Source organism: Corythoichthys intestinalis, chromosome 20 (assembly GCF_030265065.1).
Source record: "Corythoichthys intestinalis isolate RoL2023-P3 chromosome 20, ASM3026506v1, whole genome shotgun sequence".
In the NCBI taxonomy this organism is placed as follows: Eukaryota; Metazoa; Chordata; class Actinopteri; order Syngnathiformes; family Syngnathidae; genus Corythoichthys; species Corythoichthys intestinalis.
The window spans coordinates 13,120,854-13,148,318 of record NC_080414.1 but is presented as its reverse complement, the minus strand read 5'-3'; the positions used below and the strand labels follow the sequence as shown (position 1 = coordinate 13,148,318).

Below are 27,465 nucleotides of genomic sequence, written 5' to 3'. Positions count from 1 at the left end.
ATTATCATGACTGGTAGCAATTATTATCTCATTTTGTCAGCTGACGTTGAAAGTAACAAGTCCATGTTTAATAAAGTTTGGAGTAGGAATCAGTTTTTAAATGTAAGAAGTAAAGTTGTCAGAAAAATAACCACACCTGAAGAAATGAGTACAGCAACAAAGGATATGAACAGAGCCCTAAAAATTAATAAAATGTCCAGTTCCTCCTTACCTCCAATGACCATTTGCCAGAAGAACGTCGCGACTAACAAGCCCACCGTATATGTCCTCATTAACATCTTCTGCCAAAAGTCCAAAAGTCCACAAACAGATAAACCAACATCCTGCCAAGTCTGAAAGAATTGCAAATAAACCTTTAATCCTTAAAAATATCTGACTTCTGACTCTAGTTCTGACGTTTGTCAGCTGATTCAGAGATAGACCTTGAATTGCTTCTTAGAACACACCCACAAACACTCCTTTATCACCGCCACATGCTTCAAATAGCTGTTCAGCTACATTGCTGCATGACAGCAAAATGACTTTGATTCATTTAGTAATTACCTTGGTCTTTCCAAGGGAAAGAACAAGGTAATGCTGTTCTGCAACTTTATCGTACTTATTTTTATTATTACCTTGGTCTTTCCAAAGGAAAGAACAAGGTTATGTTATTCTACAACTTTATTATTATTATTATTATTATTATTATTATTATGCAATGGTTTCTCCGCGTTTTTTCGGCGCGCCGCGCAGCCCGAACCGTACCACCGATTGGCACCGTTCAAGTATCGACACGACCGGAATTTTCGCGCGACGATGGGAATTTTTCAAACGACCCCAAAAAATTTTCCGTTCACCCGTAAACGGCGATTTTCCGATTTTTAAAAAATTTTTCAAAACGCTACTTGTCCTACAATTTTTGACCAAATCACATAATTTGGACATCAAAAATTCCGGGACGGTGGGGGGCATAAAGATTGTATACAGAATTTGGAAAAAATTTACGGTTCCCCGGATATTTGCCAAAAACTATCCCATTCATTTCTAATGGGAAAATTTCCCATTCATTTCAATGGGATTTCCAATGGAATTTACATTACATTGATTCCATTGACGGCCATGCATGTCGAATCTATTGATGCCAATGTACTTGGATTCAATTGACTATATGGATGTCGATGCCATTGACGTCCATGGACGTCCAAAATTTTTCCCATTCATTTTCAATGGGGAAAAAACTACATTTCCACAAATCAACAGAAAATGACTATATATCAATAGGACGTGTCCCCCAAACGTCCCCAACTCCATTGAGGCTTATAGGGGGTGCTGCCATTGTCGTCCATGGACGTCCAAAATTTTTCCCATTCATTTTCAATGGGGAAAAAACTACATTTCCCCAAATCAACAGAAAATGACTAGATATCAATAGGACGTGTCCCCCAAACGTCCCCAACTCCAATGAGGCTTATGGGGGGTGCTGCCATTGACGTCCATGGACGTCCAAAAATTTTCCCATTCATTTTCAATGGGAAATTTTTTTTTTTCCCCAAATCAACAGAAAATGACTAGATATCATTAGGACGTGTCCCCCAAATGTCCCCGATTGCATTGCCGCTTATGGAGGGTGATTCCATTGACGTCCATGGACGTCCAAACTTCCCATTCATTTCCAATGGCATTTCTTCATGTTTGTTCATTCTATTGATGCCAATGTACTTGGATTCCATTGACGCTTATGTAAGTTGATACCATTGACGTCCATGGATGTCCAAAATTTTTCCCATTCATTTTCAATGGGAAATTTTTTTTTTTTCCCCAAATCAACAGAAAATGACTAGATATATATAGGACGTGTCGCCCAAATGTCCCCGATTGCATTGCCTGTTATGGAGGGTGATGCCATTGACGTTCATGGACGTCCAAACTTCCCATTCATTTCCAATGGCATTTCTTCATGTTTGTTCATTCTATTGATGCCAATGTACTTGGATTCCATTGACGCTTATGTAAATTGATACCATTGACGTCCATGGACGTCCAAAATTTTTCCCATTCATTTTCAATGGGAATTTTTTTTTTTCCCCAAATCAACAGAAAATGACTAGATATCATTAGGACGTGTCCCCCAAATGTCCCCGATTGGATTGCTGCTTATGGAGGGTGATGCCATTGACGTCCATGGACGTCCAAACTTCCCATTTATTTCCAATGGCATTTCTTCATGTTTGTTCATTCTATTGATGCCAATGTACTTGGATTCCATTGACGCTTATGTAAGTTGATACCATTGACGTCCATGGACGTCCAAAAATTTTCCCATTCATTTTCAATGGGAATTTTTTTTTTTTCCCCCAAATCAACAGAAAATGACTAGATATCATTAGGACGTGTCCCCCAAATGTCCCCGATTGGATTGCCGCTTATGGAGGGTGATGCCATTGACGTCCATGGACGTCCAAACTTCCCATTAAATCCCAATGGCATTTCTTCATGTTTGTTCATTCTATTGATGCCAATGTACTTGGATTCCATTGACGCTTATGTAAGTTTATACCATTGACGTCCATGGACGTCCAAAAATTTTCCCATTCATTTTCAATGGGAATTTTTTTTTTTTTTCCCAAATCAACAGAAAATGACTAGATATCATTAGGACGTGTCCCCCAAACTTCACCGATTGCATTGCCGCTTATGGAGGGTGATGCCATTGACGGCCATGGACGTCCAATTCTCCCAATCTTTTCTAATGGCTTTTACTTTGTTTAGTGCCATAGACTGGCATTATGGTCCATTCTATTGATAGACCTGAGTGGGGCTAAGATTTGTATCTCCACAGAGGAAAGACCAAGGTGTAATTTCTCCCGAAATTGCAGTTTCTAGTTATTATTATTCATCTTATTCTCCGCGTTTTTTCGGCGCGCCGCACAGCCCGAACCGCTGCACCGATCGGCACCGTTCAGATATCGAAACGTCCGGAATTTTTGCGCGACGATGGCTTTTTTAAAAAGGGCCCCGAAAAATTTTCCGTTTTCCCGCAAACGGCAATTTTCCAGATTTTTTTTTTTTTTTCAAAATGTATCTAGTCCTACAATTTTTGACCAAATCACATAATTTGGGTATCAAAAATTCCGGGACGGTGAGGGGCATAAAAGTTGTATACAGAATTTGGTAAAAATTTACGGTTCCCCGGTAATTTGCCAAAAACTATCCCATTCATTTCTAATGGGAAAATTTCCCATTCATTTCAATGGGATTTCTATGGAATTTACATTGCATTGATGCCATTGACGGCCATGCATGTCGAATCTACTGATGCCAATGTACTTGGATTCTATTGACTATATGGATGTCGATGCCATTGACGGCCATGGACGTCCAAAATTTTTCCCATTCATTTTCAATGGGGAAAAAACTACATTTCCCCAAATCAACAGAAAATGACCAGATATCAATAGGGCGTGTCCCCCAAACGTCCCCAACTCCATTGACGCTTATAGGGGGTGCTGCCATTGACGTCCATGGACGTCCAAAATTTTTCCCATTCATTTTCAATGGGGAAAAAACTAAATTTCCCCAAATCAACAGAAAATGACCAGATATCAATAGGACGTATACCCCAAACGTCCCCAACTCCCTTGACACTTATGGGGGGTGCTGCCATTGACGTCCCTGGAAGTCCAAAATTTTTCCCATTCATTTTCAATGGGATTTTTTTTTTCTCCCCCAAATCAAGAGAAAATGACTAGATATCATTAGGACGTGTCCCCCAAACTTCCCCAATTCCATTTACGCTTATGGAGGGTGATGCCATTGACGTTCATGGACGTCCAAACTTCCCATTCATTTCCATTGGCATTTCTTCATGTTTGTTCATTCTATTGATGCCAATGTACTTGGATTCCATTGACGCTTATGTAAGTTGATACCATTGACGTCCATGGACGTCCAAAATTTTTCCCATTCATTTTCAATGGGAATTCCCCCCAATCAACAGAAAATGACTACATATCATTAGGACGTGTCCCCCAAATGTCCCCGATTGCATTGACGCTTATGGAGGGTGCTGCCATTGACGGACATGGACGTCCAATTCTCCCAATCTTTTTCTAATGGCTTTTACATTGTTTAGTGCCATTGACTGGCATTATGGTCCATTCTATTGATAGACCTGAGTGGGGCTAAGATCTGTATCTCCACAGAGGAAAGACCAAGGTGTGTAATTTCTCCCGAAATTGCAGTTTCTAGTTGACAATGAAACTGAATTCATTTTTAACATTCAGTAGGAACGTTTTGTTCTCAGGCAGGTGATTTTCCAACTGGTCGCCACATAGGGGCGCTGGAACTCACTCACAGCAGGGGGTGCTGAGGATTATTTTATTTTATTTTTTAAACCTGTCCTGTTCAGCTGTTTGACACGGAGAATGGAAGTCTAAGTGCCTGGTTGGTCTGAACAGTTTTAATGTTTCACATTGAGAGTATGAAATACTCCCATTGTGATCATTCAACATATCTCGTTTATTATGACAAAGCAGCGAACAGGAAGGGATTATGGGGGAACAGAAGACAAGAAACACAAGAGAGGAAAGAAACCAAACACAAACAACAACAAGAAAAATACATTGAACGCCTACACTAACTACTAATATGTTGGTGCTATCGTCAGCGAGATGTATTTCCGGTTGACACCATGTGGGGGGCCTGTTGAGCAGGGAAAGAGGGGTAGGGGGGTGGGGGAGCCATAAACTAAGTGATTGAAAGGGGTTGAGCGTACACAAATCAGTTCTGTGATCTAGAACCCAGTAATTGTGTGAATCCCTTGTGAGTGTAAGCCCATTGGCGACAGACCCTATGCTGGCCCATTGCGAATCCCAGCACCGGGACCCCCCACCTGAGTGCGCCCAATCACATCCAGCCGTACGCGATCCCCACCAAGCACGCGACAGCCACGCAGAGGAGCGGAGATGCCACGCGGGCGGCAACCCAGGGCGGGCGCCAACCCAGGGCCACGGCCCCCACCCAGCCAGCCCGGGAGGGGGGGGGCAGCGCAGCCCATCCCTCCTCCCGTAGCCTAGCAAAGGAGCCATCAAGCCCCCCCCAGGATCCAGGGTGGTCCCCCGGGCCACCCGCGCACCCATCAACCGGTCTTCAGGGATGGCAAGAGGGGACGCACCACCAACCCCACGCCCACCCCCGTCCGCCCAGGGCAGGGTCCCCCGCCAGAGCAGGCAACATCCAGCCGGGTGCTGAGGATTTTGTTTTTCCCACCCACAAACAACAGTTTTGGTCCAAATTTGTCATGTTCATGCTTCTTCTCCATAAGGCGTGCACAATGGCAGTACAAACGGATGCTGGATAGTTTACGTACTACTACTAGGCTACTACAAAGACAGCGTTTGATTACACCTACAGTGTGAGTTAGAGTTTTTGTATTTGAAATAAAGGCGCCCGAGTACTATAAAGCAAATCCCCACAGTTAAACGGCGCAATGACACACAAACACATTTGAAATCTAAAATGTCCATCATCTTTATTTTCAACCTCGAATTGAATTTTCGAAAATTTCCCTTTCTTGTAAAGAAAAAAATCGCAAATTAATTTTTGCGCCATGTTAAAGCCTCCTCTCAGCAGTTTCAGTACTAAGTGCGCCGTATCCGATGTGACCTGGTAGAAGTGTCAAACAAAACAAAAAATCATTTTCAACATATATATTTAATCCCCGAAGTTAAATATGCTAATGTTTCAATGTTTTATTTATTGATTTATTTTTAACACCAACAAAAGATAATCTACCCAAAAGAGTACAACTCTTTGACTTCAACACAGCTATTTTTTGCTTTTGTGACATCCCAAACATTTGAATAATGTTTTCCTTCTACAAAATAACATAAACAACAAGACAAATAGAGCTTTTGATTGCAAAGTAACAATTTATTTAAACATAACTAAACTATTGAACTGAGAGATGACGCCCTCATCGCCGCCCGTCTCATCAAGATGGATTTTTTTGAGTCTTTCTTTTGTGATGACCACTGACTCGTGGCGGAGTTCGCCTGGGGAACTTATGTGGGGTGTGTTGTGTTCCTGGGGGGGAACTGGTTTGGCCGTGCGCCTTTCCGGCTGAGTCACGGGACACTGGAGGTTCGTGGGGGACGCGAGCGGTCAAGCACGGTGCCGCGGGCTCTGCTCGGTGAGCAGCACGGACTCAACGGCATCGTCCGCTGTACTGGTGGTCCCGGTCGTTCTGCTTGGTCGTCCAGCGCCTGGCAAGCCGGGTGTCCTCCCTGTTGTTCTGCTCGGTCGTCCGCCTCCTGGCATCCTGGACGTCCTCCTAGTCGTCTCACTTGGTCGTTCGTCGCCTGGCGTCCCCAACGTCCTCCCGGTCATCCTGCTCGGACTTCCCGCGCCTGGCGTCCTGGACGTCCTCCTGATCGTCCATTCAGTCGTCTTCTGCCCGGCCATTCGTTTCGTTGAATCGGGTTGCCGGTCTTACCAAATGCGCTACTGCCCTCTAGTGGCCAGTTTTTTCGCTTTAAAATGGATTTTAGGCATTGTGCTTTGGAGTGAAGTTGCATCAGAACCTAGAGATGTCTCTGGTGATAAATACGTTTTTAGGACACTGAAACAATTAAAAATAGAACTTATTAATACGTTTTTGGGAGCAAATGAGTTAAATACTTTGTACGCTCCATAGCTGAATGTGCTGACAACAAAATCACACAAAAATTATCAATGAATCAACCCATGGAGATCTGGATTTGGAGTTACACTCAAAATGAAAGTGTAAAAACACACTACAGGCTGATTCAACTTTCATGTAAACAAGTCAAAATTAGGCACAGTAGTGTGTGTGGCCTCCAAGTGCCTGGATGACCTCCCTAAAACGCATGGGTATGCTGCTAATGAGACGATGGAGGGTGTCCCAGGGAATATCCTCCCAGATCTGGACCAGGGCATCACTGAGCTCCTGGACAGTCTGAGGAGCAACCTGGCTCTGCCATATGGACCTAAACACAATGTCCCAGAGGTGTTCTATTGGATTTAGGTCAGGCGAAAGTGGGGGCCAGTCAATGTTATCAATTCCTTCTTCCTTCAGGAACTGTTACATACTACAGCCACATGAAGTTGGGCATTGTCGTGGACCACGAGGAACCCAGGTCCCACTGCACAAGCGTAGCTTATGACAATGAGTCCAAGGATTTCATGCCGATACCTAATAACAGTCAGGGTGCCATCATCTAACCTGTAGAGGTCTTTGTGTCCTTCCAGGGATATGCCTTCCCTGACCATCACTGACCCACCAACACATGGGTCATGTTCAATGATGTTGCAGGCAGCATAACGTTCTCCATGGGATCTCCGGACCCTTTCACGTCTGTCGCATGTGCTCAGGTTGGACCTGCTTTCATCGGTGAAGAGCACAGAGCCAGTAGCATAGTTGCAAATTCTGGTGGTCCATGGCAAATGCCTCATAAGCTCTCCAGTGATTGGCAGTGAGCACAGGGCTCTCTACAGGATGTCAGGCCCATTTCTGATTGTTTGGTCAGAAACATTCACACCAGTGGCCTGCTAGAGGTCATTTTGTAGGGCTCTGGCAGTGTTTATCCCATTCCTCCTTGAACAAAGGAGTAGATACCGATCCTGCTGAGGGTTTAAGGATCTTCTACGGCCCTGTCCAGCTCTCCTGGAGTAACTACCTGTCTCCTGGAGTCTCCTACAGGATGACAGGTTGGTCCTCAGACTGTCCTGGAACTCAGTGATGTGCTGGTCCAGATTTGGGTGGAATTCCCTCAGGAGAACATCTGCCACCTCATCAGGAGCATGCCCAGGCGTTGCAGGGAGGTCATACAAGCATGCAGACGTCAAACACACTACTAAGCTTCATTTTGACATGTTTAAAGCACATTACGTCAAAGTTGGATCAGCCTGTAGTGTGTTTTTCCACTTTCATTTTGAGTATAAATCCATATCCGGACCTCCATGGATCTATACATTTCATTTTCATGGATAATTTTTGTCTGACTTTGTTGTCAGCACGTTCAACTATGGAAAGAACAAAGTATTTAAGAAAAATATTTCATTCATTCAGATGTACGTGTTATGTGAGTGTTCCCTTTATTTTTTTGAGCAGTATATTTTCCAGCAGAAGTTCAGCTCTTACTTGTGCTTCTTACCTTGTAAAGTCTTACAAGACTCCTTCACTTTGGCTTGAGTTCAGATCACAGTGGCAGCTTTTACATTTCTTCCAGACACAATACACAATACACGGCGATACTACTAACAACAGTGCTGCCAGCACCAACAATTCAACACGCACTGCTTTGGGGTAACCTGAAAATGAAGATTACGATGTGATTACAAATATTTGTGAATTGGCGAGTTTTGACTGAGCATACCGCTGATCTCACCGTGCTCCGTCACCCTTAAGAAAACGACGTTAAAGCGCGTTTGCGTGGCGTTACTCAGAGTGCATGTGTATATTCCGTTTTGGTCAGGTGTCAGGTCTTGTAAACGGAGGCTTCCATCCTCCAACACATCCTTCACATGTTTCATCCAATTGTCTGTGATGGTGTAAATCTGGCCGGCATGCCTGCTAGCAATGACGTCGCTATAGTTGTAGGTCCACAAGAGGCTGCTATCGTTAGTCACGGGTGCACACTCGATCCTTTTCACTGAGTGAGAGATACTCAAGTCTGGAAGGAGATGGAATTAGTTTCAGGATTGAATTATTTTTGTATTGGATTATAGAAAAGGTTGGCATAAATGGTCACACTCGAAGAGCAACCAAGTGAACGTCTTACTTGTCTTCTTCCATGTGGCTCTCCTGCTGTTGTTCAAGCCACTGATGTCGCAGATGTATTCCATGTCATCCAAGAGGTCAAAAGAGCTGTTGATGCTGTAAAGTTTAGTCCGCGTGTCTTGTAGGATGTTGCTGTCGTTGCTCAGTGCCTGCGCCAGCACGGGCTCGGTGGACCAGCTGAGTTCAGGTTTAGGGAAGATTCCCTCTGAGCTGCAAATCAGTTGCTTGTCATCAAGTTCTTGGATCTGGATTGTAGTGACTGGAGCTGATGAACAAACATACGGAAAGAACAATGTCTAAATTCTGGACTGGGAGACAACTTATCACTGGACGGATTAGACGGATCCTTAAGCTTACCTTCAACATGGAGTCGGACGAAAGACTCTGTTGTGTGTGTTACTGTTCCTACGTAGCACTCGTACCTCCCTTCATCTCCAACGACAACATTCTTCAACATCAGAGATGCGTTCCCATCTTTGATCTTCTCCTTGAACAGCGAGGTTCTTCCCCTGTAGCGCTCGCTCTGATTGGCCAGCTGGTCGGCGTCATGATAGAATGAGTGAACGTATACTTTCTTCACTGACCCATGGCGCCAGTGGACAACGATGTCATCTCCAATTGGAAATTTGGCCTCTAAAATGCAGGTTGTATTCCAACGACACCAAATGTCTCCATCTGCAAAACATTAACAAGCAATATGTATTATAGCTACAATTAAATTAAATGAAAATGTTTTATCTGATCCAAAATTTAAAAAAAGAGAATTTCTACTGTTTTTAGTCAATGACTAAGATACACCCTCCCACCAATGAGTTTCCCCCTAGTATACGTCCAATCCATTTGAAGTGGAAGGGTGTTTGTTCATTCGCTGTCAACCCTCCCACTTCAAACGGATTGGACGTCTAGCCAAGTCACGGGCAGACAATGAGTTAAGCAGTGTATGAACAAGCTTTGATAGAATTACAGAATGTTTCAGTGTATAAGTCGTGCCCGAGCTGAACTACAAAAAGTGCAATAAAGTGATCCCTCGCTACTTCGCGCTTCAAACTTCACGCCCTCAGTCCATCGCGGATTTCTTTTGAGGTCAGTGGTGCGTCCCATCTTCCCATCCCTGAAGGCCAGTTGATGGGGACGCGGGTGGTCCACCGATCCCGGGGGGTGACGATGGCCCCTTTGCTGGGCTGCGGGAGGAGGGATGGGCTGCGCTGACTCCCGCCCCGGGCTGGCTGGTTGGGGGCCGTGGCCCTGGGGAGGCGCCCGCGCTGCGTCTCCGCTCGGGTGGGAGGCCCTGGTGACGGGATGGACGATGGGGCGGCATAGGGTCGGTTGCCGACGGGCTCACGCTCACAAGGGATTCACACGATTACTGGTTTCTAGATCACAGAGCTGATTTGTGTACACTCCACCCCTCCCAGTCACTTATCTTATAGACTCCGCCAGCCCCCTCCCCTTCTTTCCCTGGTCAACAGGCCCCCCACATGGTGTCACCAGAAATACATCTAGCTGACAATAGCACCAACATATTCATAGTTAGTGTAGGGGTTCAATGTATTTCTAGTTTTTGTTTGTGTTTCTTTTCTTCTGTTCCCCCATAACCCCTTCCTGTTCGCTGCTTTGTCATAATAAACAAGGTATGTTGAATGATCACAATGGGAGTGTGTCATACTCTCAATGTGAAACATTGAAACTGTTCAGACCAACCGGACACTTGGACTTCCATTCTCCATGTCAAACAGCTGAACAGGCCAGGTATAAAAAATAAAATAAATGAATGAATTAATTAATTTAAAAAAAAAACATTTATTAAAATATATTACGTACATACCTACGTTTTTATTTATTTATTATTATTTACTTTTGGATAAGGAAAAGTGCTATGCTATCCTATGCTAAATCTGAATAAATCTATTGAACACACACACACAAATTTTATTTTATTTTTTCGGGGGGCGTTACTTCGCAGTTTTTCCTTTATCGCGGCGAGTTCTGGTCCCCATTAATCGCGAAAAACGCGGGATATCTGTATAGGAAAATACAGTTACTTACATTTGAGTTTACTGAAATTTAGTAGAAAGAAAAATTTATATACAGTGGTACCTTGACATACAATCGCTTCGACACAAGATTTTTTCGACATCCGACGTAAAATTTGACTCGCGATTTGTTTCGACATCCGACGACATGCTCGAAATACGATTTATGACAGGGCCGCAGTTTGTTTTGCCCTAAGATGGACGTACGGCGGATTTTCTTGTGAGAGAAATCAACATGGGTTCCAACAATGTTCGTGCAGGTGGTGAAAAAAAATCAAAAAGGTGACGCTTACCATTGAAATGAAGATGGACATCAGACAAAAATGGCGTACGCGTCCGTGAACTGGCTCGACAATACGGCCATAGAATGTGTACGATCTCGACGGCCCTCCTTCAACCTCTGTTCGCCAGTCTCTATTAGTTGAGGTGGTAATTATTATTGTGGTAATGTCGCCAATGAAATCACCAGCTTCATTTGGTTTTTAATCATTTATTTCAGAACTTGTGCAACAGAACACGCCTACTGTCAACAACAGCTGCATCTGACGCCAAAGAGAAAGTAAAATCCCAACCACACCTCTCTCACTTTGTCACGTCAGCCACAGGTGCGTTCAATTGCAGCACGCAAAACACACCCACCACATTAGAACTTTATTAGTTACATTATTACAGGAATTATTATGATATTAATATTCCGATTTTTATCTATAATTTATTTGTTTTGCTATGTGTTATTGCCATTTGTAATTGTACCAGCAGCATTTATTAAGGATTTAGTGTAGGTTTTCGGGCTGTAGAACGAATTAATGGAATTATAATGTATTCTTATGAGAAAATCCTGCTAAACCTACGACCATTACGACTTACAACAAGGTCCTGGAACGAATTAACTTCGTATGTAGAGGTACCACTGTATTTTGTATTTAAAAAACAAAACAAAAAAAAAACCGAGGTATTGGTACAGTATTGGTCGATACCACACAGCCCGCTATTAATATCGGTATCGGTACTTTCAAAGTAATTTTAATATTATTGAGATTCATAGTAATATTTTGAGTATTTAAACTGTGGATTAACATTAGAATGTTTTTTAAAAAGTGCCACAAATAAGAAGTCAAATAGAATGTATTGCTTCCTTTTTGCTGTTGAAATCAATCCCTGCTGTGATTCATATACTACTTGATTGAGATCATAGTTCAGTCATGACAGGAAAAAAAGGGTTTGTAGAATACACACAATAAAACAAGCAATTGAAAATGAAATAAAAACTTGGGAATTGTCTTGCAAGAGTCGAACAATTCCAGCATTGATTCTCTAAGAAGCTACACTATCAACTTGTGAATTACTTGTACTCCTGTGTGTATTTAAATATAACAACTGTAAATTTTACTTGACATGAAATGTGATCATACAAACTGAAAAAAATACTTTTCGTGTATGTGTTTTATAAGATTAGATTTAGCGGTCTGTTTGTTCGCCTCTCTCAATCAGTCATGACCATGATTTCCATGGTTATCTGTTGTCAGCTCACGTTGAAAGTCACAAGTCCATTTTCAGTTTGTAAATGTAAGGAGTAAAGTTGTCAAAAAAAGAAATGCTTCACCGGAAAATATGAGTACAACAACAAGGAGCTTGTACTGAGCCTAAAAAAAATAAAAAATTGTCGAGTTCCTTCTTACCTCCAATGATACTTTGCCAATACAACGTCGCGATCAGGAAGCCTGCCGCATATGTCCTCATTAACATCTTGTGTCAAAAGTCCAAAACTCCACAAACAGATCAAAAAAACATTCTGCCAAGTCCGAAAGAAGTGCAAATAAACTTTTGATCTTTTAAAATCTCGGAATTCTGCCTACATTTTCACTTGTATTCTGACGAACAGCTGATTCAGTGAGGCCTTGAATTGCTTCTCAGAACACACCCAAACACTCCTTTATCACGTCACATACTTTAGATAGCTGTTCAGTCACATTGCTTTATGACAGCAGAATGATCTAGGACCATAGAAATTTACAATGAAACTGAATTAATTTTTAACATTCAGTAGGAAATTTTGTTCTCATGTGGGTGATTTTCCAAATGGTCACCACATGTAAACACAGAGTGACATAAAACAGAAGAAATGGCATGAACATAAATGACACCTATTAACAAACGACCTGTTTATTTTGTCAGTAAGTACAATATAGTAACAAAAGAGACAACAGAGAAGCATACAGTACCGATTTACCACTTTAGGTTGGAAGGCACCTTAAAGGGATCTTTATTTTTAAGACAAGTAATTCTTAAAAGATAAATGTTAGTATTAGTTATAATAATTTGATATTAAAACCCCTCTTAATGTTTTTGTTTCAATAAAGTTTGTAAAATTATTTTAAGTGATAGGTCGTCATTCTTGTTACGTCGCAGTGCGTGACGTCACCGGTCCCGTTGCCGAAATTCCAGCGTGTCACTCGTTAGCTTTCCCAACATGTCGTCAGTTCTACCCTTCCTATTTGAACCAGATCTGAAAAGTGAAGAGCAGGACAGCACTGTTGGTCGTTCACAAGACGAGCATCAGGGAGAAATGCGTGCAGCAAATACCTGATAAGACAAAAGTTGGGCAAAACTGGTGACGCGAGAGAGTTCTGTTGGGAACTCCAGTTGGGAGCGAGAGTATGCTGTTTGGAACTCCGGTTTTATTAGCAGATATTCAAGGTAAGCATATTGCGTTTTCAAACATTTCCCAATATAATTATGTAGATTGTTAGCATCCAGAGCTGTCGTGTGGTTGGTTCTAGTTCTTTACTCTTCCTTGACAGCCAATCACACCAACAGACGCAAATTTATACAAAAACAATGTCAATCGTTTGTGCTACGTTTGAGCTGGTGTGTGCTGTTAATTTTTTTAATTTGTGCTGCTATCATTTTTTAAATATTGACATATTAATTTCGAGTGATGGCGTCACTACGGCGTAACGGAACCACAATGGTTCCATTCGTTTGTTCTAGGTTTGTGCTGTAAAATGTTTTGTTTGTGCTGCTATCGTTTTTGAGACATTGAGATATTAATTTCGTCTGAAGACATCAGTCACAGCCCCTCCGTCGCGGCTGCCGGAGCATACCAACTCTCTCAATAACAGAGGGGTGTCCCAACAACTAGCGCAAACATAGCACAATATCTCAAGCCCCACAAAATGGAACTGAAGGGGTCCCATTTGTTTGTGCTACGTTTGCGCTACTTGTTGGGAGACCCCTCTATTGTTGAGAGAGTTGGTATGCTCCATCAGACGCAGAAAAGCTGCGAGTGTCGTGATTACTTGAAATTAATATCTCAATATCTTATAAACAGGGGTGAAAGTGGCTAGAATGTCTTACCGGAACTCCCCGACGTGAAGGTCGCCACGGAGCCAGAAATTTTATCTATTTTTTTTTTTTTTTATTTCATTTTTGGAGGGTGAAGGGTGTCAAACCTCTTAAACTACTGAAATGCAAAGAAAACTGTTTTAGCACAGTTATTTCTATAACACATACAAAATTGATTTTCATTCAAAATTTTATTTTTTCAATGATTAAAATAAAAGTTACCAAAAACAGCAATAACCCCAACCTCCATCTCCTAATTTTTATTTTCCCTCATTTCCTCACATACTAAATGCCAAATCTCAATTTTAACTATTTAAGAACATAGGATGTATATCAAAATTGAAGTTAATGTAAACATTTACTTTTTTTTTTTTAATAACAAAGATATAAGTAACATACATTCAGAACACATTTACTCTTTGTTTTTTTTATATAATAAAGACATAAGTACCGTATTTTTCGGACTATAAGTCGCACCTGAGTATAAGTCGCACCAGCCATAAAATGCCCAACGAAGAGGAAAAAAAATATATGAGTCGCACTGGAATATAAGTCGCATTTTGGGGGGAAATTTACTTGATAAATTACAACACATAGAACAGATATGTCATCTTGAAAGGCAATTTAGAATAAAAATACAATAGAGAACAACATGCTGAGTAAGTGTACAGTATGATAATGTTACATGATGAATGAACAACGAAAAGCGAACGTGGTCGGTATGTTAACGTAACATAGCTATTGAGAGTAATTCAGATAACTATAGCATAAAGAACATGCTAACAAGTTTACCAAACCAGCAGTGTCACTCCAAAATAACATGTGAAATTATTTAGTAATGTGTTAATAATTTCACACATAAGTCGTCCCAGAGTATATGTCGCATCCCCAGCCAAACTGTGGAAAAAAAACTGCGAGTTATAGTTAGAAAAATACGGATATACATTCACAAAAATAAGTACAAATGACTTACAGTATATGATGCAGAGTGAAATGGAATATATTTTGAAGATCACGCAAACATTTTTTAAATCATAAGGAAATGAATAAGTAGCCTAACGTTCGTTGCGCTTAAAGATTTGATCCATTTTATGTTGCATTGCCCTTTTTTGTCACTTTATCATGCTTGTTCTTAACACTTGTGTATGTAAATCTGATGTTGGTTGACTGTTTTCTTCTTGGAGATGAAATGCATGTGTGCAGCTTAGCATTTATTTATTTATTTTTTTAAACAGCGTTTTGACAGTTGCCGTCATATTTTCGGAATCAAAGCACTGTGTACCGGAACTGCGTTCCGGCCCTGTATCTTATACCGGAACTGTGTTCCTGACCGTTCTGGCCCACTTTCACCCCTGCTCATAAACAATAGCAGCACAAATTGACATTTTTACAGCACAAACAAAGCATAAACGTTTGACGCCATTTTAAGCAATTTCTAATAAAAAATGTGGGGTTGGTTGACCTCAGTTTGATCGATAAAAGAATTGTAAATTTACAGTAAATAAGGATCGCAGCACAAGCGATGGACATCATTTTTATATAAATCGCGTCTGATGGGTGGCCAACTTCACGGATGTCAAGTTCAGTTTTTACTTGCGCTTCTTACCTGAGAAAGTCTTACAAGACTCCTTCCCTTTGGCTTGACTTCTGATTACAGTGGCAGCAGCGCTCACATTTCTTCAGGACACAATACGTAATACACGGCAAAACGATTGATAACAGCGCTACCACCACCCACACTTCAACGCGCACCGCTTTGGGGTAACCTGAAAATAAAGAGTACAATGTGATTCAGAATTTTCGTGAATTAGCGAGTTTTGACTTAACGTTGCGCTGATCTCACCGTGCTTCTTCACCCTTAAGAAAACGACATTAAAGCTCGTTTGCGTGGCGTTACTCCGAGCGCACTTGTACGTTCCGCTTCGGTCGGGTGTCAGGTCTCGTAAATAGAGGCTTCCGTCATCCGACACGTCCTTCACGTACTTCCCCCAGTCGTCTGTGATGTTGTATTTCTGGCCGGCGTGCCTGCTAACTATCACGTCGGTGTAGTTGAAGGTCCACACGAGGCTGCTTTCATCATTCACGGGTGCACACTCGATCCTCTTCGCTGAGTGGGAGATGTTCAAAGCTGGGAGGAGACGGAATTCATTTCAGATTTAATCGCTTTGTGACAAACGGAAAAGCTCTCAGTATTGTTGTTTTTTTCAATGATGACGATAACGAGACAAGCTAAAAACGTGTCCTGGAAAACTAAGACACGAAAATGCATCATAGTTTCTGTCATATGTTCACAATTTGTGACATTTTCTTATTGTACGTGTTGTTAGTTGGCATGCATTGTAGCAGTGTTTCGGTTTTATCACTATTTGTGACATGTCTATCGCCCCATACCCACCCTGACTGTCACTGCCAAAGACGTGTACACAATGACGTTCTTCAAGGCAAACTGCGCTCCAGGCTCGCTCGTTTTGATACACATGGTGAGATTTGTTTTCACATTTTGGTAAGTGACAATAAGCAATGTTGCTTTAGCCTTTACTGGACTGTCTCAGGAAATTAGAATACACAATATTCTAATTTTCTGAGACAGTCCTGTATATTGTTCTATGTAAAGGACGTCAGCCAAGGTCGGCCCCCCACATTTTTACCACGCCAAATCTGGTCCCCTTTGCAAAAAGTTTGGACACCCCTGCTTTAAATGGTGGATTAATGTACAGGACTGTCTCAGAAAATTAGAATATTGTGTATTCTAATTTTCTGAGACAGTCCAGTAAACGTCTGTGCTGAGTGATCATCACACACTTAGTGTAACTCGTAGTGTTAGCATAGCGTTCCCTTTAGCATTAGCATTAACTTTAGCCTAGCGAGCATCCTCTTAAACTGTTGTTGTGTTGTTTTGTTTCTTGGTCAGCTACGGCTTATAGTAGTAGAGCTTTGTGCTTCTGGTTGCAAATACAGTGATCCCTCACTACTTCGCGCCCTCTGTCCATTGCTGATTTTTTTTTTAATTAAAAAAATTAATAAATACAGGTGAGCTGTCCCGATGCGATCATGTCGTCTCACTCTCCCTCTTGTTGCTTTTCTTCTTCTTTCTCAGGCAGTGCACTGGAGTTGCTTGTTAAAGTTAACGATTGATTGACAGATGTTAAGGTTTGATCTTGCCAAAGACGCTTGGAAGCCCAAATTTCAAAGCGCCGCATGTGTCAATCATCGTTTAGCTTGTTAAACACTTGCTGTGGCAACTCATTGTGTGTAAGTGAGCAGCGTGAGCGGATTTGAGTGGACTCCCTCAATGAAGCATTTAATAAAGAAGCATTTTCTACGTTATTTTTGTTTTAAAATAATATGGTAGGACAGTAACATGTTTAAAACTTATCATAATCATTACATTTTAAGTGCTTATAAACCAGTTATTAAAATATATACTGTAATTTTGGGACTATAAGCCGCAACTTTTTCCCCCTCATTTTGAATACTGTGGTTTATAGTCCAGTGCGGCTTATTTGTTGATTTATTGGGTTAATAGGGAACACTTTATTTGACAGCAGCATCATAAGACTGCCATAAGACAGTCATAATTATGACATGACACTATCATGCGTCTTAATGAATGCTTATGACCAATGTTAGTAAGTCATCCAGCAAATGATGTCACCAACTCCATTTATGTCCAGCTCGGATCTTTTACATCCATTCAAAGTGAGATAATATGCCGGATTACACAAAATGACATCTGCAATATGCGTTTATTCATGCTCATGGCAATGTCATGTCATAATTATGCCGGTCTGATGGCTGTCTTATGACACCACTTTCAAATAAAGTGTTACCAAATACCATAACTAGCAATTAATGAAACAACTAGAACAATAACTGAATAAATAATTAGCACAGAACATCAAATTTAATCGTTGTTTACGTCTGTATTAGTGCAATGCATGCTAGGAGGCATGTTTGACGACAACATTGTTTACAGCAGGTGGCAGCAGAGGTTGACTGTCTCCTAAAAGGGAGCAAATGAAGCTTCTTGAAGCAATGAAGCTTTGCAGCCAATTGGTTCTAAGCTTTATGGTAGTTCATTTGGTCTTATGACAGTCTGATGATGCCGGTGTCAAATGAAGTGTTATCAGTTATCTTTTGGTGTAAATATCCCATAATCTTTTTTCCAGTCTTAAATCTGAATAAATACTTTGAACACACAAACAAAAAACAAAAAGACAATATTTTGGGGGGTGGGGGCGCGGTTTTTCACTTATTGGGCTGGGTTCTGGTTCCCTTCAAGTGCGAAAAATGAGGGATCACTGTAAAACCATTGGAAAACTCTCACAAAGTTGGCGTCCTTATAGTCGCCACAATTTGTGTTCGTCTGTAAATATTCATTCAAAGTGGTTGGAAATCTTTATTTTTTTCGGGTGCTGGGGGAGGGTCTGAAACCTTTTGAATTTTGACATATGAAAACCTTTTCAGTATTCGTATATCAAAATCAAACAAAGACAAATACCATTTTGAAATGACTAAATTATGATTTTGACTAAGGACTATTTCGTCGAAAAGACTAAGGCGAAAATTAAAAGGGCTTCCAAAAACAACACTGGCTCAGGTGTGGCGAGTAGAACATCTCACTTGTCTTCCTCCACGTGCCTCTCCTGCTGCTTCTGGAGTTGCTGATGTCGCAAATGTATTCCACGTCAGGTTCCGCGTCATCCTGGAGTTTGACAATGCCATCGATGTCGTAAAGTTGCTTAATCGTGTTGTCGTAGAACGTGTCGCCTTGGAGGGTGTAAGGCAGCGCAGGCTCAGTGGACCAGTGGAGTTTTGGTTGAGGGAAAGTATCTTCTGTGCTGCAGATTAGTTTCTTCTCAATTTCTTCAATTAAGATTGTTGCGACTGGAGCTGGAAAGCAAAAAAGTCTCAATTCTAGGAAGGGAAATGACCAATCAACTGGTCCGCAAAGGCTTACCATCCACATGGAGTTGAAGATAGACCTCAGCTCTTCCCGTGAGGGTCTCCACGTTGCACATGTACCTCCCTTCATCTCCAACGACAATGTTCTTCAACAGCAGAGATGCGTTCCCCTCTTTGAGGTTTTCCTTGAACAGCGACGTTCTACCCTTGAAGCGCTCGTTCTGGTTGGACAACTGGTCGGCTTCATTGTAGAACGAATGAACGTAGACTTTCCCCGCCTTTGACTGCTGTTGCCAGTTGATGACTATTTCATCTCCGATAGTAAAGTTTACCTCTAAAACGCAGCTGGTATTCCACCGACACCAAACGTCGAGATCTGGAAAACATCAGTACCATCAAGACTGAAATTGGTTTTGTTTCAATAGTAAAGATATACCAGTATTGTATAGGACTGTCAAACGATTAAAATTTTTAATCGAGTTAATTACAGCTTAAAAATTAATTAATCGTAATTAATCGCAATTCAAACCATCTATAAAATATGCCATATTTTTTTGTAAATTATTGTTGGAATGGAAAGATAAGACACAAGACAGATATATACTGGACTGTCTCAGAAAATTAGAATACACAATATTCTAATTTTCTGAGACAGTCCTGTACATTAATCCACCATTTAAAGCAGGGGTGTCCAAACTTTTTGCAAAGGGGACCAGATTTGGCGTGGTAAAAATGTGGGGGGCCGACCTTGGCTGACGTCCTTTACATAGAACAATATACAGGACTGTCTCAGAAAATTAGAATATTGTGTATTCTAATTTCCTGAGACAGTCCAGTACATTCAACATATGGTACATAAGTACTGTATTTGTTGATTATAACAATAAATCAACAAGATGGCATTAACATTAATAACATTTTCTTAAAGTGATCCATGGATAGAAAGACTTGTAGTTCTTAAAAGATAAATGTTAGTACAAATTATAGAAATTTTATATTAAAACCCCTCTTAATGTTTTCGTTTTATTAAAATTTGTAAAATTTTCAATCAAAAAATAAACTAGTAGCCCGCCATTGTTGATGTCAATAATTACACACTCACTCATGGTACTAACCCATAAAATCAGTTGGACCCAAGCGCCATCAGAGGGAGCCAAACACCAAAAAACAAGTAACAAGCGGACATTACACTGCACTGTCATTTTAGTCTGTTTGAGTGGGGCATGTGCGTTAATTGCGTCAAATATTTTAATGTGATTAATTTTAAAAAATTATTACCACCCGTTAATGTTATCATTTTGACAGCCCTAGTATTGTATTCTCATGGAGGTTTTTTAACTTATTGGCTGCTTTTGATAGGGCTAGACTTCAAATCTATTTTGACTGGGAGTTCACCGCTAGCTCCTCAGTCCAATTATATTCGACGTCTAGCACTGTCGATGGCAATGAAATATGATCTCTCAATGCCAGTCATCCAAGTTCAAATGGATTGATGTCTAGCACTGTCGATGGCAGTAAGTGAGTTCATGCGAAACGGAAGAGATGATTACATTTTGGTGTCAAAGGTCACAGAGGTCAGAAATTTTGCGTTAACTCAACAACATATGAAGGGATTATCAAACTAGCAGAATGTGTAATATGAAACAGAAGAGGTCGTTAAATATTTTTGGGGTCATGAGGTCAAAGTTCCTCGAGGTCATAAAACAAATTTCACGTTAACTCATAAAAAATAGAATTATTACTTGCAGGATATGTTTATAATAAGAAACAAAAGGTCACAATGGTCAGAAAACAAATTTCGCATTAAACCAACATGAGGTAACTTTTCAGTTTTGGTTGATTTTAGAGACGCCGGTGGACAAAAGAGGTAGTGTTTTGCTTTGAAGACTGCGCTTCCCATGGAGACCGGCGCACACCCGCACAGTGTCATAAAATCATGATCTCCCGGTCGCCTGCAGACGGATTGAAAGACTTTTCTGTTTCCAGAACGCTTTGTCTCTTTTGTTACTCTGCCATCTTTGCAGAATTCGTGCGAAAGCATTAGCACCAACATCCGTTTTTATAATAAATGAGGAAAGGGGGAAGTGACGTATGCCGTAAAGCAGTCAGCACATTTGTAGTTTTGTATCTTTGTAACATTTGTATCTTTGTAATATGAAATAGAGGAGGTCATTACATTCTTTGTCATGGGGTCAAAGAAGTCAAAAAAATGAATTTCCCAAAAACTCAAAGGGATTGATAAACTAGTCGGATATGTTCGTAATATGAAACAGAAGAGGTCATTGCATTTTGTCAACAGGTCAAAGGTCACAGAGGTTAGAAAACAAATTTCGCATTAAACCAACATGAGGTAACTTTTCAGTTTTGGTTGATTTTAGCGACGCCGGTGGACAAAAGCGGTAGTGTTTTGCTTTAAGGAAGACTGCGTTTCCCATGGGGACCGGAGCACACCCGCGCAGTGTCATAAAATCATGATCTCCCGGTCGCCTGCAGACGGATTTAAAGACTTTTCTGTTTCCAAAACTTTTTGTCTCTTTTGTTACTCTGCCATCTTTGGAGAATTTGTGCAAAAGCATTAGCACCGTCTTTATAATAAATGAGGAAAGAGGGAAGTGACGTATGCCGTAAAGCAGTCAGCACATTTGTGGTTTTTTTGTGTGGTTCCTGCCACCCTCCTCAAAGTTAGTGCTGGTGAAAGCGATACAGACCCCGTCAAGATATGAATGAGGTGTCATTCAACTAGTTGTCAGTCAACATATCATCACAAACGTTAGGAAAATATTTTATAAAGGTTGAAAAGCTTCCTAGTGTTGCTTGAACCCAAGAACAGATAAAATAGCATAGCAGAATATCTTTGGAAAATTAAACAGAAGAAGTCATTACATTCTTTGTCATGGGGTCAAAGGTCAAAGAAGTCAAAAAACGAAATTCCCAAAAACTCAAAGGGATTGATAAACTAGTCGGATATGTTCGTAATACGAAACAGAAGAGGTCATTGCATTTTGTCATTAGGTCAAAGGTCACAGAGGTCAGAAAACATTTTGCGTTAACTGAAGACGAAGATTGGGATTATTACTTGTAGTATATGTTTATAATATCAAACGGAAGAGATGATTTTTGTTGTTGTTGTTGTTCATGAGGTCAAAAGTCACTTAGGTCCAAAATGGAATGTCATCATTACTAGTTTCATACTTAACTCATTCACTCCCAGCCATTTTCACCTTCGCTCCTGGCCGTTTTACTGGATTTTGACTGATTTTGCAAGGCCCACAGAAAATTCTGTTCCATTGCTATATAAACATGGAACCCACTAAAAGAAAGATTAGACTCTCTTCTTTCAGCAGGAAAAAAAAAGTTAGTTCATATCTTTTTCCATTCTTAAGAAATCACCATTAGTATGGAGGTACATTTGTGTCTTTATTATTCAATCAAAAAAAAAGTTCAAACCATTTTTTCTACGATTGATTTTTTTTTTTTTTTTGATTGAAGTGATTTTTCTTTTGAAAAAAATATTTTATATTATGTTATTTTATATTTATATATTTTTGAAGCAACTTATATTTTGATTGAATAGTAAAGACACAAATGTCCTAGCCAAAATGTGGTCCAAGCGCAAAATTACATGACTCCAATCAAAAATGTTGTTTCAATCCAAAAAACCCTTGACTTAAAAAAAAAAAAAAAAAAATTCTGAGAAAAATTGTTTACAAATATATTTTTGGGAGTTTCAAATTTATTTGTGCATTCAAACACATTTTTTTTGATTGAAGTGACTTTTTCTTCGATTGAAAATGTATATTTTGATTGAAGCAACTTTTTATTTGATTGAAGCAACTTTTTTTTTGATTGAACAACACACAAATATACCTCCATACATTAGAAAATAGCTCTGTTTGAGCAATTTTCCAATTTCGGATGAAAAAACTGAGAAATTAAGCTTTTTGTAAAAGCATACATTTCAAACATAACTTTGACTTTAACACAGCAATTTTTTGCTTTTGTGACATCCCAAACATCTGAATAAGGGTTTCCTTCTACAAAATAACAAAAACAACAAGACAAATAGAGCTTTTGATAGCATAGTAACAATTTATTTACACATAACTAAACTATTGAACTGAGAGATGATGCTGTCGTGGCCGCGGCTGTCTCGGCAGATGGGGTAAACTTTTCGCTCATCACCACCTGTCTCATTAAGATAGATTTTTTAATCTTTCTTTCACGATTGTGTCATCTTCTTTACAAAACACTCCTCCAGTGTCGTTTACCTTGTGTTTTACATCGTTCTCCACATTTTTCTCATGCTTCTTACTTCTTCCAACTTCCGTTTCCTGACTATTTCTCTTCACTTCACTTCCCTTCATGGTTCGATATGAGTTCTTACCAAATGCGCTACTGCCCTCCAGTGGCCAGTTTTGTTGCTTTAAAATGGATTTTGAGCATTGTGCTTTGGAGCGAAGTTGCATCAGAACCTAGAGATGCCTCTTGTGAAAAAATTGTAAAAGATGTATAAATACGTTTTTGGGACACTGAAACAATTAAAAATAGAACGTATGCATACCTTTTTCGGAGCAAATGAGTTAAAGTGAGTGCCCACTCTACAAAAAATGGCAAAGCTGTGAATTCTGCTGCTAGTCTGCTCTCTGTGAGTACTCATCTAGTTTCAAATGTCACGTCATTAGCAGGAGTTAATAGTTACAAGTAGGGTTGTTCCGATCATGTTTTTTTGCTCCCGATCCGATCGTTTTAGTTTGAGTATCTGCCAATCCCGATATTTCCCGATACGATTGCTTCTTTTCTGCTCCCGATTCAATTCCAATCATTCCCGATAATTTTTCCTGATCACATACATTTTGGCAATGCATTAAGAAAAAAATGAATAAAACTCGGACGAATATATACATTCAACATACAGTACATGAGTACTGTATTTGTTTATTATGACAATAAATCCTCAAGATGGCATTTACATTATTAACATTCTGTCTGTGAGAGGGATCCACGGATAGAAAGACTTGTAATTCTTAAAGGATAAATGTGACTTTGTATATTGTGACTAAATATTGCCATCTAGTGTATTTGTTGAGCTTTCAGTAAATGATACTGTAGCCATTTAACTCTTCTGCCCAAATGCATGATGGGAAGTGCAACCATGACCGTGCGTAGTGGCACCAATTGATATATCTTCTCTGTGTTGGGAAGTAACATAGGGTGTTAAGGAAAAGATCAACCACTACCGGTTTTCCCCACATTGCTTCCCACAATATTTCTAATTGTTGAGAGAGGGATTTTAAGGCTTTAGCTCTATATGTAGATAAAACAGCACCATTATAGATTGAACGCGACAATGCGTGAGTGGGTCATGCAGCGCATGCGTTAATTGCATTAAATATTTTCATGTGATTAATTTTTTAAAAATTAATTACCACCGTTTACGCGATAAATTTGGTAGCCCTACTTTAAGCCAAAACTAAAGACTCTGGATGAATGTAAGACATTTTGTCTGTAACGTTAAATACAATTAGAAGACGATTTAATTAAAAAAAAAATATATATATATATATATATATATATATATATATATATATATATATATATATATATATATATATATATATATATATATCAAAAAAAGGCATGTCCGATATTTTTTTTGCCGATTCCGATACTTTGAAAAATGGCGTGATCGGATGCAGATCGATCGGGACATCTTTAGTTACAAGTCCATTTTAATCTAGTAAGGAGTAGAAATCCTTTCAAATGTAAGGACTAAAATTCTAATTTTGCCAGAAAAAAAACTTCTATACCTGAACATAACCCAACTTGAGCACAGCGACATAGAATTTGATCTGTGTCACTTCCTGCCACTGAGGAAAGAAAGAATTGTCAGGATCCTCCCTACCTCCAGTGGCCAGATGCCACAAGAAGCTGGCGACCGCCAAGCCCACCGCAGACATCCTCATTTTCATCATCTTGCGGTCGAGTCGAACGAAAAGCAAAAATCCGTAAGCAGGTCAACTAACATTCTGTGCGGTTGACAGGAAAAAGTCCAGAACAAGTGTAATTGAGACGTCTCGATCCCTTAAACCTCCAAACTCCGCTCTTCAGCGTGTTCTCATGTGTGAGCTCAACCAAAAGCTGTTTCAGGGAGTGATTTCTTGCATTCTCCTTCAATCCCACCCACACACACAGCATAGTTTCACCGTCCAAGCTTTTTACACAGCTGCTCGCACTGCTTTATGTCAGCAATATCCATTCACGACATGATGCAGTCCATGTTCTCTATTGCTTACAAATCTTTCCTCAGAATTTTTCTAAACATGTTTATTTTTATTGGATATCACTCAAGAATTTAGACTTTACTACAATTTGAAGTGACCAAAGTGTCCATATTTTGTTTATCCACAATTTTTTGTCCTGTCATCAGACTATCCAACCGATTTTCGATTGGGTTTAAGTCTGGAGACTTGCTTGAACAGTCCATCAACTTTGCCCTTAGCAAGCTAGCAGTTGTCATGGAGATGTTTGAGTTGTCACATTAGTGCCAGAGAATATTCGTGTTTGCAAAAAAAAATAAAAATGTGATTGTAAAGATTCTTTGTGAACGTAAAAAGGTTTTGTGCAGTTGCAAAAAATTATTTTTGGTTCGACAATATTTTATTGCAATAAAAATATTTGTACGCTTGCAAAAGTATTTTTTGAGTGGATTTTTGGGGGAGTACGCCATTTTTTGCAAGTGCACTAATTTTGTGAGTTAATTTTTTTAAAGCAATTTTTTTTTGCAAAAACACAAAATTATTTGGATTTTTTTTAATAACGCAACTTTTGCAAGTGCGCATATTTATGTGCGAGTGTTAGTTTTTTGTGAAGACACTTTTGCGAACGTGAATGAATTTTTTTTTTTTTGCAAGTGCACAAATTATTTTCCTAGTCATCTGTTTTAATAACGCAATTTTTGCAGGTACAGATATTTTTGTGTGAGTGTGATGTTTTACCAAAAAATAAGTTTTTTTGCGACTGCACAAGTGTGACATTTTTTATGTAATTTGTGACACTTTTGCGAAAGTGAATTTTTTTAAGGAAAACATTTTTTTTTTTGCAAGAACACAAAATTCTTTTGTGATTTTTTTTTTTTTTTTAAATAACGACACTTTTGCAAGTATTGTACGGATATTTTCGTGCGAGTATGACATGGTTTACCACAAAATGTTTTTTTTTGCAAAAACACAAAATAATTTGGTGAGTGTGTTTTTTGGGTTTTTTCAAGTATTTTTGTGCAAGTCAGACAATTTTTTTTTAAGAAAAAAAAGTTTTTTCCGAATGCATGAGTGTGTCTTTTTGTAGGCACATTTTTTGCAAATGCACAAATTATCTTGCGAGTGTGATTGTTGTTATACACAAAAAATTTTATTTTCAAGAACACAAAATTATTTTGCAAGTGATTTTTTTTTAATAACGCAGCTTTTGCCGGTGAATATATTTTCGTGCGAGTGTGACATGTTTTACCAAAAAGTGTTTTTTTCCGAATGCACAAGTGTGTTTTTTTGTAGGCACTTTTACTGTGAGGGTACTTTTGCGAACATGAATTTTTTTAAGGAAATGTATTTATTTATTTATTATTATTTTTTGCAAGTACACAAAATTATTTTGTGTGAATTTGTTTTGCAAGTATTTTTGTGCAAGTGAGACTTTTTTTCTTAAAAAGAAAAAAATGTTTTTTCCAAATGCATGAGTGTCTTTTTGAAGGCACTTTTTTTTTGTAAGTACTGTACACTTTTTAAAAAATTTTTTTTTTTTTTTTTTTTGCAAATGCACAAATTATTTTGCGAGTGTGATTGTTTTTATGCACAAAAATATTTTTTTCATAAACACAAAATTATTTGTGAGAGAATTTTTATTTTTGCAAGTTCCTTTGTGCAAGTGAAACTTTTTTTTTTTTCTTTTTATAAAAAAAAAGTACATTTTCCCAAATACATGAGTGCGTCTTTTTTTGTAGGCACTTTATTTGTAAGTACACTTTTGCGAACATAATTTTTTTTCACTATTATTTTTTTAAAATTTAGTAACAGTTTCTTTTTGGCATATGTGCTAATTATTTTGCCATCATGTTTTTTTGTGTGTGTTTTTTTTTTAACACATTTTCTTTTTTTTTTCAAAAACACAAAATTATTTTGAGAGTGTGAATTTTTATCTTTCATCACGAAACTCTTGCAATTGCATAATTTTGTGTGACTTTTTTGTTTTTGAGCAAAAAAATATTTTTGTGCGTGTTTTTTTTTTTTTATGCACTTCTTGTGAGTACACGTTTTTGAATGTGAATTTAAAAAGTATGTATATATATTTTTGCAACTACACCAAAGTTTTTGCGAGTTTTTTTTTTTTAATTTTTTTTTTACGAGTGCA

The 27,465-nt window shown here is 39.3% G+C and overlaps 1 protein-coding gene across 1 annotated transcript in view; it reads left to right on the top strand.

Moving 5' to 3' along the window:
- Positions 1-11,309: 11,309 nt before the first annotated feature.
- LOC130908687 (gamma-aminobutyric acid receptor subunit rho-3-like) overlaps positions 11,310-27,465 on the top strand; it is a 52,377-nt gene continuing 36,221 nt past the window's right edge. The window contains exon 1 of the mRNA XM_057824387.1: positions 11,310-11,417. The gene's annotated coding sequence lies outside the window, so the exon portion shown is untranslated. The remainder of the gene's footprint in view (positions 11,418-27,465) is intronic.